General features: G+C 43.2%; 1 protein-coding gene and 1 pseudogene across 3 annotated transcripts in view; both read right to left on the reverse strand.

The window, feature by feature from the left end:
* RAB43 (RAB43, member RAS oncogene family) overlaps positions 1-12,571 on the reverse strand; it is a 353,030-nt gene that overhangs the window by 327,368 nt on the left and 13,091 nt on the right. The gene's annotated exons all lie outside the window — the stretch shown is intronic.
* Positions 1,234-3,782, reverse strand: LOC145722008 (large ribosomal subunit protein uL24 pseudogene; annotated as a pseudogene).

The raw sequence follows: 12,571 nt of genomic DNA on the forward strand, positions 1-12,571 counted from the left end.
GGTTATTAAATCTGCTGGTATACAAGTGTTCATAGGACTCTCTTATAATCTTTTTTTTTCCCTGTAGAATTGGTAGTAACATCCCCACAAAGTTAATTTCTGATTTTAGAAATAGGAGGTTTTTTTTTTTTTTTCTTAGTCAATCCAGCCAGAAATCTGTCTGCTCTAATCTTTATTATTTCCTTTCCTTCTACTAGCTTTGGGTTTGTTCTTTTTCTAATTCCACAGGAAGTAAAGTTAGGTTGCTGATTAGAGATGTTTCTTCTTAGGGCACCTAGGTGGCTCAGCTGGTTAAGCATGTGACTCTTGGTTTCGGCTCAGCTCGTAATTCTCAGGGTTGTGAGACTGAGCCCTGAATGGGGCTCTGTGCTCAGTCCAGGGTCTGCTTGAGATTCTCTCCCACTCCTCCCCCTCTGCGGACCACCGCCCCCCACCCCCGCGCTTGTGTGTGTTCCTTCTCAAATACATAAATAAAATCTTAAAAGAGAGGTTTCCTTTCTTTTTTTAATGTTAGCATTTATCACTACGAATTTCCCCCTTAGCAGTGCTTTGCTGTGTCGCATAAGTTTTAGTATATTGTGTTTTCATTTTATTCATCTCTTAAGTATTTAAAAATTTCCTTTGTGATTTCATTTTTGGCCCACTGGTTCTTTAAGAGTGTGTTGTTTAACATCCACAGATTTGTGAATTTTCCAGTTTTCCTCCTGTTACTGATTTCTAACTTCATCTCATTGCGGTCAGAAGAGAAATTTGTATGATATCTATCTTGCCACCAAGCCTTAAATTGTGGCCTAACACCAGGTGTGTCCTAGAGAAGGTCCCATGTGCACTTGAGAAGAATGCATGCGCTGTTGTTGGGTGGGGTCCTGTGTCTGTTAGATCTGGTTGGGCTACTGTTGTTCAAGTTCTCGATTTCCTCACTTCTCTGTTCTCTGGTTCTACCCACTCTTGAATATCATTGTGAAATTACCTATTTCTCCCTTCAGTTCTGTCAATTTTTGCTTCATATAATTTTTTTTCATTTTAACAGTTTTTGTTTTGTTTTATTTATTTGAGAGAGAGAGAGAATGAGAGACAGAGAGCATGAGAGGGAGGAGGGTCAGAGGGAGAAGCAGACTCCCTGCCGAGCAGGGAGCCCGATGCGGGACTCGATCCCGGGACTCCAGGATCATGACCTGAGCCGAAGGCAGTCGCTTAACCAACTGAGCCACCCAGGCGCCCAACAGTTTTTGTTTTTTTTTAAAAAGATTTTATTTACTTGACAGACAGAGAGAGAGCATAAGCAGGGGGAGCGGTAGAGAGAGAGGGAGAAGCAGGCTCCCAGGACCCTGGAATCATGACCCGAGCCAGAGTCAGACGCTTAATCGACTCAGCCACCCAGGCACCCCTTAACAGTTTGTATTTAAAGTTGCATATAAGATTACTCCTGCATCTTCTCAATTCTTTCTTCCTTATATATGCCCTTTTCTTTTCCTACTTGGCAAGATTTGGCTTCATGTTCAAGGATCTTTTGGCAGTCTTTGTCCAGTTTTAGTCTAGTGATAACCACCTTGCTAAACTGAATGTCCACATGGACAGCTGTGCCATTCGCCTTCTCTCGCTGTACTCATTCAATGTAGATAACATACTTCTTCCTGTAAACCTGGGCTACTTTGCCAATTTGCTGACCTTTGTAGTGTCCTCGCACAACCTGCAATTCATCATCCTTTCGGATGGGCATGGAATGAACGTTTTACTTCTGTCCCAGCTCTTTGGAAAGAGGGAAAGACATGCCCTTCTTGCAAATTTTTTGGGAAGGTGCACTGAAATGCTGCTTATGGTTCTTGCTCCGGTCAGAAGTCACAAAGGGATTGAACTTCATTTTGGCCACTGGTGCTTCAGTGATGGCCACAAAAGGGAAGGGCTGCGTCATATAATTTGATGACCTGTCATCAGATGTAATAAATGTTTACCATTATTTAATCTTCTTGCTGTACTGAACCTTTTATTAACATATGTTCTTCTTTGTCTCTTGTAAATTTTTTTTATTTAAAATCTATCTCGGGGCGCCTGGGTGGCTCAGATGGTTAAGCGTCTGCCTTCGGCTCAGGTCACGATCCCAGGGTCCTGGGATCGAGCCCCGCATCGGGCTCCTGGCTCAGAGAGGAGCCTGCTTCTCCCTCTGCCTCTCTCCCTGCTCATGCTTTCTCTCTCTCTCTCTCTCTCTATCTCTGTGTCTCAAATGAATAAATAAAATCTTAAAAAAAAAAAAAATCTATCTTGAGGGGCACCTGGGTGGGCTCAGTCGGTTAAGCATCTGTCTGCCTTCGGCTCAGGTCATGATCTTGGGATCCTGGGATCCAGGCCCACATCAGGCTCCCTGCTCAGCGGGGAGTCTGCTTCTCCCTCTCCCTCTGCTCCCCCTGCTTGTGCTCTCTTTCTGACAAATAAAGAAATAAAATCTTTAAAAAAAATTTATCTTGACTCATTTCAGTACAGCCATCCCAGCTCTCTTTTGGTTACTATTTATGTGAATTATCTTTTCCCACTCTTTCATATTCAAATTTTTTGTGTCTTTGGATCTAAACCGAGTCTCTTGTAAATAAATAGTTGGATCAGGTTTTTCTATCCAATCTGCCAATCTGTCTTTTTGGAGTTTAATGCGTTTATATTTAAAGAAATTACTGATAAGGAAGGACTTATTTCTGTCACTTTGGTGTTTGTGTTCTATAGGCCTTAATAGCTTTTTGATTGTTCTGCACATCTTCTTCTGTGTTCAGCTGATTTTTTTTGCAGTAAAACATTTTAACTCCCTTCTCATTTCCTTCTGTGTGTATTCTATAGCTATTTTCTTTGTCATTACCCCTCAGTTTTACAGATCTTAATAAGGTACCTTATTGTGTTGTATGCAACAAAACCCTTTCCTATAGTACTGTGATGCTAACAGAGTTGTATCATCATTTTGAGACCAGAGTTTAAGCAAAATGAAATGAGTATTTTAAGTGTAAACACTGAGGTCTTTAAAGCCAGAAATTATTACAGATTTCCAAACTAGAAAGAAAAAGCCCACTGAAGCACCACACATTTTAATTTTCAATAAAGTAAATATTACTCTCTAATAATGATCCACCTAAACAAAAAGCTCTTTGGAATCTTTTAAGGAAAAAAAAAAAAAAAACCTGACTGGGTGGCTCAGTCAGTTAAGCATCTGACTCTTAATTTCAGCTCAGGTCATGATCTCAGGGTTGTGAGACTGAGCCCTGCATTGGGCTCCCTGCTCAGCAGGGAGTCTGCTTCAAATTCTCTTCTCTCCCTCTCTCCCCACCCTCTCTCTCAAATAGATAAATAAATCTTAAAAAAAAAAAAAAGCAAGAAAACCATTGTAGATTATCCCCAGCCATTATCAGCCCATTTCTTGCCCTGCACCACTGTGATGGAATTACAAAGACCCATTTGGCCCCTATCTAGGCCTAGGTTTTTGGTCTTTATAGCTCAGAAAGCTGATTTCTGGTGACCTGATGGACTTTAGTAACTGACAGGTTTACTCCTTTTTTTCTTTCCATCTTCTTTCTTTTTCTTATTTTTCTTTGTTCTACCTTATTTTTCTTCATTGTCTTTTCTCATTTTTATTCTTTTTTTTTTTTTTTTATTTGAGACAGAGAGAATGAGAGACAGAGAGCATGAGAGGGAGGAGGGTCAGAGGGAGAAGCAGACTCCCTGCCGAGCAGGGAGCCCGATGCGGGACTCGATCCCGGGACTCCAGGACCATGACCTGAGCCGAAGGCAGTCGCTTAACCAACTGAGCCACCCAGGCACCCCCTCATTTTTATTCTTTTATTAGCATAGTTAGTAAGCGTAATTATTATTTTATATCATTAGTGTTGTTAGCACAATTAGTATTGCCAGTTAGTACAGTTAGCAGATCACCATGCAGCACGGCCTTGCAGCCATCTCTGCTAACAAATCACCCCTATCTACAATTATGAGCTCCTTGAGACCAATGGCCAGGGTAACTGCCAGTGGTGAGGTTAGCCCAGCACATCTTGACTGGGACAGAGGCTGTGAAGGTCACTAAGAACAGTCAGCAGAGCTCCTCCAGTTTCCAGGGACTTTTCTAAGACGCACACAGCACAAAGGCCTTGAATCACACCAATACTGTAAAGTTGAGGTGACTGACACTGAGGAAGCACTATTCCTTGTCTTGGAGTATGTCAGTGGAGGAGACATGTTTATTTACAATGGACCATGGCCACATGACAGAGAAAGAGGCCAGAGGCAAATTCCAGCAGCTAGTATCCACTGTGCAGTAGTGCCACCAGAAGGGTATCATCCACAGGGACCTGAAGCCAGAGAACCTTCTTTGTGACACTCAGCTGAATGTAAAAACTGCAAACTTTGGCCTCAGCAATGAGTTCCCCACTGGCCATAAGCAGAACACCTACTGTAACGGCCTCCTTTATACTACCCCAGAACCCTTCCTGTGCCAAAAGTACAATGATCCAAGGTCACTTGCGGGGCTCAGTTGGTTAAGTGTCCAACTCTTGATTTCAGCTCAGGTCATGATCTCAGGGTTTTAAGATCGAGCCCCACATCGCCCAGCATAGAGCCTGCTTAAGATTCTCTTTCTCTCTCCCTCTGCCCCCACCCCCCAAATACAACAATCCACTATGGTGGATGTGTGAAGCATGGTAATCATTCTGTCACTATGGTCACTGGTGTCCCTGCCTTTTGTGGGAGAGGACTTCAGGGAGCTACAGAAGCAGATCCTAAGGGGGCAATACCACATTCCAATGTTCTTTATCTCTTGAATGTGAAAATCTCGAGAAAACTGATGACCCTCAACTGCAGTGATAGAGGAACATTAGAAAATATTATGAGGGGGGGCGCCTGGGTGGCTCAGATGGTTAAGCGTCTGCCTTCGGCTCAGGTCATTATCCCAGCGTCCTGGAATCGAGTCCCGCATCGGGATCCCTGCTCCTTGGGAGCCTGCTTCTCCCTCTGCCTCTCTCTCTCTCTCTCGTGAATAAATAAATAAAATCTTTAAAAAAAAAAAAAAGAAAGAAAATATTATGAGGGATCTAAGGATAAATATGGGCCAGGAAGAGAAACTCACATCTTACAGAGTGCCTCATGACAACAAGGACCCCCAGGGTGACAAAAGTAATGATGAACATGGGCTATGGGTGGGACCAGATCCAGGACTCATGAACAGCATGGAGGTACGAGAGTGTGATGGCCACCTAAGTGATCCCAAGCTCAAGAAACCCAAGGTGAAGGGCCACCCCCATCATAATAAGCCCCTCCTCCCCTTCTGCTAACCCTAACAGTTGCATTCTTTCCCCAACCTAGAAGGTTCAGCAGATGTCTTGACAAGGCAGTAAAAAATACCTGCAGCAAGCCTGCTATTTCCACCTGGGAGCACCAGAACTCACAGTAGAAGGCCACAGTGCCTGCTAGTCCCCCACACCCCGTCTAGAGTCAAGGACCACCATCCCCAGCTCAGCCGCCAGCACCAGCAGCGGTAGCACAGCACCAGAGGGAACCAACTGTCCTCAATGTGTGTCCTTAAAAGGAAACCCTCTGCAAACCACGCAGCCTGATGGTGCAACCCAAACCTCTCCTTCAGGTCACAGCCAGGGCCAACAGCGACGGCTGGCAGGTTCCTCAACTTTATTCTAAGACACTCTTTTTTTTTTTAAAGATTTTATTTATTTATTTGAGAGAGAGAGAATGAGAGAAAGAAAGCACATGAGAGGGGGGAGGGTCAGAGGGAGAAGCAGACTCCCTGCCGAGCAGGGAGCCCGATGCGGGACTCGATCCCGGGACTCCAGGATCATGACCTGAGCGGAAGGCAGTCGCCTAACCAACTGAGCCACCCAGGCGCCCTCTAAGACACTTCTGTTTTAGGCTGCCCAGCAAGAATCAGAAAGGCAAACAAAATAGAGGCCAATTTAATCTCTCATGGTGAATGGCCAAGGCAGAAATCAAATCAAAGACCATGGGGGAGGTCGAGCTGTACTTCCTGAATTTTAAATGAAGAGAAAGAAGATGCTAAGCTCCAGCAAGCCTGACAACACAGTACAGGTCAGCTAGAGACTAGGCACAAACAGCTGCAGATGGGAGCAACGTAAGAAGTACATGCTGTGTCTGCAAGATACTTGGGGAAGAGGACTTGGTTATTATTGATAAAGAAAGATTTACTTCCACCATGTACCATTCGTTTTCTGTATATCTATTTTTCCATTGTTCAGTTCTTCATTTACTGATATTTTTTGTATTTAGTTGAATTTTTAATATAATTTTAAAAAAAGATTTTATCTGAGAGAAAGCGCGCAAGCGGGGAGAGGAGCAGAGGGAGAGGGAGAAGGAGACTCCCTGCTAAGCAAGGAGCTGGACATGGGACTCGATCCCAGGACCCTGAGATCATGACCTGAGCTGAAGGCAGACGCTTAACTGTCTGAGCCACCCAGGCGCCCCTAATGTAATTTTTATGTATCATTTTGGTTCCGTCTTCTTTCCTCTTCTGTATATTTATTATTTTCTTAGTGGTTACCTTGGGGATTACAATTAACATCTTAAATTTATAATAACCTAATTTAAATAATATCAATTTAGTTTCAATAGTTTACACTCTGTTCTATTCTGTCCTTTCTCCTTTACATTGTTATTATCATAGATTACATCTATATACATGTGTGCCTGTTATGACAACTTCTAACTTTGTTTCTGTCATTTACTCAAAAAAGATTTTACTTATTTATTTGAGAGAGAGAGAGAGAGAAAGCACAAGTGGTGGAGAGGGGCAGAGGTAGAGGAAGAAGCAGATTCCTCACTGAGCAGGGAGCCCGGTGCAGGGCTCCATCCCAGGACTCTGAGATCATGACCTGAGCCAGTAGGGAGACACTTAACCGACTGAGCCACCAAGGGGCCCACGTGTTTCTGTCTTTTAAATCATATATTTAAAAAAAAAAGGACAAAACAAAAGAGAATACTGGCTTTTATAGTTACCTACACCAGTATTCTTCTTACGGCTTTGAGTTAGTATCTACTGTCTTTTCACTTCAGACTGAAGAACTCCCTTTAGCATTTCCCGTGGTGCAGGAGTACCGGTAATGAATACCCTCAACTTTTGTTCATCTGGAAATACCTTAATTTCTCCTTCATTCTCGAAGGATAGTTCTGCCAGATATAGAAGTCTTAATTGGTATGGTTTTTCCCCCCTTTCAGGACTTTAAAAAACATCATCTTTACTGTCTTCTGGCACCCATGATTTCTTTCTTTTTTAAAAAAGATTTTATTTATTTGAGAAAGAGAGAGACAGCCTGAGTGGGGTGGAGGGGTAGAGGGAGAGGGAGAAGCAGACTCCCCACTGAACAGGGAGCCCGACATGGGCCTCGATCCCAGGACCCCAGGATCATGACCTGAACCAAAGGCAGACACTACATGACTGAGCCACCTAGGTGCCCCTGGCATCCATGATTTCTGATGAGAAATCAACTGTTAAAATCTTATTTAGAATCCCTTATATATGACAAGTTGATTCTCTTGCTTTCAAGTTCTTGTTGCTTTGCAAATTCAAGTTACAACTTGACTGTAATGTGTCTTGGCACAGATTTCTTGAGTTTATCCTCCTTGGAGATCATTAAGCTTCTTAGATGTGTAAATTCATTAAATTCTGGAAGTTTCTGGAGATTAGATTTTCACAAACGTTTTGTTCCTCTCTATATATTCTCCTCCTGGAGCTCCTATGAAGTGTATTTATTTGGCATGCTTGATGATGTCCTGCAGGTCCCTCAGGCTGTGTTCATTTTTCATAATTTTCTCTTTCTGTTCCTCAGGCTGAAAAATTTTGATGGTCTTACCTTCAGCTTGCTGATCTTTTCTTCTGTCTGCTCACATCTGCTGCTAAACCCTTCTAATAAATTTCATTTCAGGGGTGCCTGGGTGGCTCAGTCGGTTGTGTATCTGACTCTTGATTTTGGCTCAGGTCATGATCTCAGGGTTGTGAGATGGAGCCCTGCGTTGGGCTCCCTGCTTAGCAGGGAGTCTGCTTGAGATTCTCTCTCCCTCTCTAAAATAAATAAATAAATCTTAAAAAAAATTTTCATTTCAGTTACTGTACTTTTTTTCTGCTCCAGAATTTGTTCCCTTTTTATAATTTCTTTCTTGATGGTCTCATTTTGTGCAGACATTGTATTCTCAATTGCCTTTATTTCCTTGTCCATGATTTCCTTTAGCTCATTGAGTATATTTAACACAGTTGACTTAATGTCTTTTTTTTTTTTTAAAACAAGGTTTATTTATTTTATAAATGAGAGAGAGAGAAAGCACGGGCAAGCAAGGAGGGGGTAAGGGAGAGAGAGAGAAGCAGATTCCTTGCTGAGTACGGAGCCCAAAATCGGTCTCGATCCCACAACCCCAGGATAATGACCTGAGCCGAAATCAAGAGTTGGACGCTCAGCCACCCAGGCGCCCTGATTTGTCTTTAACTTATAATTTCAATGTCTAAGCTTCCTCTGAGATGGTTTCTGTCCAATTCCTTTTTTTCCTGTGAATGGGCCACACTTTCCTGTTTCTTTATATGTTTCATATTTTTTTCTTGTGTGAGAAATGAACATTCTGAGTATTATAATGTGGTATTCTCACATTGGATACCAGGAAATCTCACTCTCCTGTTCCTCAGGGATTGCGGATTGTTGTTTGCTGAGAGCAGGAATTGTCCATTTGTGAGCACAACAATCACTTATGAAAGATCAGGAGTCTATCCCTTCATGAAGCACACCTCCACCCAATCGGGTTCCAGAGTTCCAAGATAGTTGATTCCAAATATTCTTTCAAGGTCAATGGCTGACTTGGTAGAGGGACTGACCTCTAAAGCTTCCCACTCAATCATTTTGTGTGATATCACTGCAGTCTATAGTCTTTTAATTAATTTAAATTATCAGTGAACCAGTCCAATTTTCAGACCTTGACCAAACTCATTCAAGCTCTTGAATCACTGCTAATTCTCTCAGCAGAAAATGCCAGGTACATGCATTTTTTTTTTTGACATAAGTATGATTTGTTTTCTAGTTTTGGTAAAGGATCAGGATGAGTCATTCCCTCCTTAAATGTAACATCTTTCTTAAATCTCTTGTAACCACAGAGGACCACCACAGGAAAGGAACTGATATGTGGCAGAAGACAAAGATAATCTAATAGCACAGACTTAAAATACCAAACTAGTGGCTCCTGGGTTTAAGTACTGTTCAAAATACTAGAAGTGATATGTAGTATTAAGAGGTGGCTGATGGGAGCATGGGCATAGAATTTACTTCGGAAGTCTTTATTCTAGGTACAACTGTCCAGTGCTCTGAAGGTACAGCTGGAGTTAATACTTCTAACTCTGTGCTCAGAACACATTAGGGACTTGAAGATTTGCTAAAATATTTAGCTTCCTTTGTCTTAATAGAAGCATCTTTCTGGAAGCATATGTAAGAAAGGATACAAAGAATGCTCCATACAGCTAAAGTACTTAGCTCTCACTCCAGAAGCCTTCTCTCTCTAAAACATGCCTTTTTGGGGAGCGCCTGGGTAGCTCAGCCAGCTGGGCATCCGACTCTTTTTTTAAAGATTTTATTTATACATTTGACAGAGAGAGGGAGGGGACAAGCAAGGGGAGTGGCAGGCAGAGGGAGAGGGAGAAGCAGGCTCCCTGCTGAGTAGGGAGCCAGATGGGATGCGGGGCTAGATCCCAGGGTCCTGGGATCATGACCTGAACCCCTGAACCGAAGGCAGACACTTAACCAACTGAGCCACTCAGGTGCCCCGGGCATCCGACTCTTGATTTCAGCCCAGGTCATGATCTTGGGCCCCATGTTGGGCTCCACACTCAGCAGAGTCTGCTTGTTCCTCTCCCACTGCTCTTCTCCCTGCTCTCTCTCTCTCCAATAAATAAAATCTTAAAAAAAAATGCCTTTTTTAGGGCGCCTGGGTGGCTCAGTTGGTTAAGCGACTGCCTTCGGCTCAGGTCATGATCCTGGAGTCCCGGGATCGAGTCCCGCATCGGGCTCCCTGCTCGGCAGGGAGTCTGCTTCTCCCTCCGACCCTCCCCCCTCTCATGTGCTCTCTCTCTCTCAGTCTCTCTCTCTCAAATAAATAAATAAATAAATCTTTAAAAAAAATGCCTTTTTGAAGCAATAAATTTGTATCAGCAGGATAAGCTTGGAGTTATAATGTCTGGGAAATTAATGTTCTAACAGTCAGCAATTCCCACCAAACAAATTCTCCCCTCCAAAAACAGCCAAACTACCTCACAATTAACCTGTCAATAGCTGTGAATATGAATGAGTTCACTATGAATATGACATAATCATTGGTTAGGAGCAACAGGGGAAGTTGGGAACTTATATTCAGTATCACCAGAAATGGATACAAATCAGGGTACCACACCATGCCAGCACTGCCCATGCATCTTTGGTTAATGGTTAATCCTATTTTTTCAGGAGCAGTTAGCTCTATTTCCTTTTTCACCGTCGCTGCTGTGCTTGCCCATGCCTACCCCTATCTGTGCAAAACCTGTCAAATAGGTGTCCCTGCTTTTCGAGCCATAGTCACCATCTTAGACCAGGCTTGCGCATATCCTACCCATGCTATTTTATTATTTTTTTAAGATGTTATTTATTTGACAGAGAGAGAGAGAAACAGTGAGAGAGGGAACAGAAGCAAGGGGAGTGGGAGAGGGAGAAGCAAGCTTCCAACGGAGCAGGGAGCCCGATGGGGGGCTCGATCCCAGGACCCTGAGATCACGACCTGAGCTGAAGGCAGGCACTTAACAACTGAGCTACCCAGGTGCCTCTACCCACGCTATTTTAGTTGTAAATCCTTGCAACTAGAATAATGTACCACATATTTTGTCATTTTCCTTTCAAATATGTAAATACGGGCAGATTATGAAATGTGGTTAATATGAAAATGTACCACAAATCTGTTTGTCTTTAGCCACATCATATAGTACTTCCTACCTGGGCTCTTGAGTAGTAACATACCCGGAAAACACAAAGCCTGCCACACAGAGTAGTAGTGTATACCACGCCAGCTTTCTTACTGTATTCAGTCCCAATTTTTCCTCCTCATTTTCAAGGCCTACCATCCTCTCAAATCTATCAACTCAAATCAATTGCTGCCAAGAATCTAGACGCCCTACTTCCAGGTTCTGCCACATTAACATACTGGGAAGGTCATGGGTCCACTTCTCTCCTTTCCTTGATGCATCTCTCGCAGCCAAGAAAACCCAAGTGGTGAAAAGAGTTCTGCCCCTGCTTCACAATGTATATTCAAAACACATAAACGCACACAGGCAGACTTACATGTATTATGAGTGAACATTCTAAAATGTAGTTAGTTTTTAAGGTAGGGTACAGAACAAGATAGGCTCCCATTTGTGTCTATTAGGTTGAAACCTATGAAAATGTCATTTCTGTAGGTCAAAACCAAGCAACTTTATAGGGTTCACTGTCTCTAAAGTAGGAGGGATTAAGGTAGGAAAATATTTGTTTTCAAGGTTTCCTTCTGTACAATTAGATGTATGAAATTTATCATTACCTCTTCACATCCAAAAACTGAACACCTGTCCAGAAGCCTACTATCAAATGTTTTTCACACTTCATTATCCCCTTTTGTGGGTGGCTCCTCATGTGTCACACAGTCAAAAAGAAAAATTCCTCCAGGACAGGAACTATCTTACTCCTTTGACATTTCCCTAGCATAGCACCCGGTACAAAGCATCCTTTGGATGCTTGCATGTCTGAATGACTACATTCCACTTTCCCTGTCACCAAGGGTGGAACCTGTTCTCTACCACAGCAGTGGGAAGCAGAAAAACCAACTCCTCAGATTCTGACATGCACTGTTTGATTTTGGCCCGTGAACAACCAGAGGTGAAGTTATTCACTAACTGTATACACCATCTGTCTAGGGAGGGCGTACCTTACAAGGCTGACCAACATGAGCTCCTCCTCACTCCCCTCCCACCCCCCTTCCCAAACTCACAAGGGGAATCTTGCTACTGTCTCACCTCTCCAGTGGGCTAAGTCTGGCCACAAGGTTCCACCCTTCACAGAAACAGCACACCTTTCTCTCCCCCAAGTAGATCACGGATGCTCTTTATCTCTAGATTACTTTATGGGCACACAGAACTGCAAGCCACAGAAGACGTCAATTTGGCAGGGGCAGGTGGCAGATGAAATCCAGTCACATGTAGACAGGATTTCATATTGTTGTCATGCAGAAATGATTAGCTACAACTTTAGAAAATAAGCAAGGGGAAAAAAAGGAAGAACCCGCTGACCAAGTGTACTTTTTTCCTGTCTAAAACACAATCGTTTCTCCCAATTCAAACTGCTAACATTTTTGGGGCGCCTGGGTGGCTCAGTCGTTAAGCGTCTGCCTTCGGCTCAGGTCATGATCCCAGGGTCCTGGGATCGAGCCCCGCGTCAGGCTCCCTGCTCAACGGGAAGCCTGCTTCTCTCTCTCCCACTCCCCCTGCTTGTGTTCTGCTCTCGCTCTCTCTCTCTGTCAAATAAATAAATAAATAAATAAATAAATAAATAAA

Source organism: Leptonychotes weddellii, chromosome 1, assembly GCF_054177405.1.
Source record: "Leptonychotes weddellii isolate Sample4059 chromosome 1, ASM5417740v2, whole genome shotgun sequence".
Lineage (NCBI taxonomy): Eukaryota > Metazoa > Chordata > Mammalia > Carnivora > Phocidae > Leptonychotes > Leptonychotes weddellii.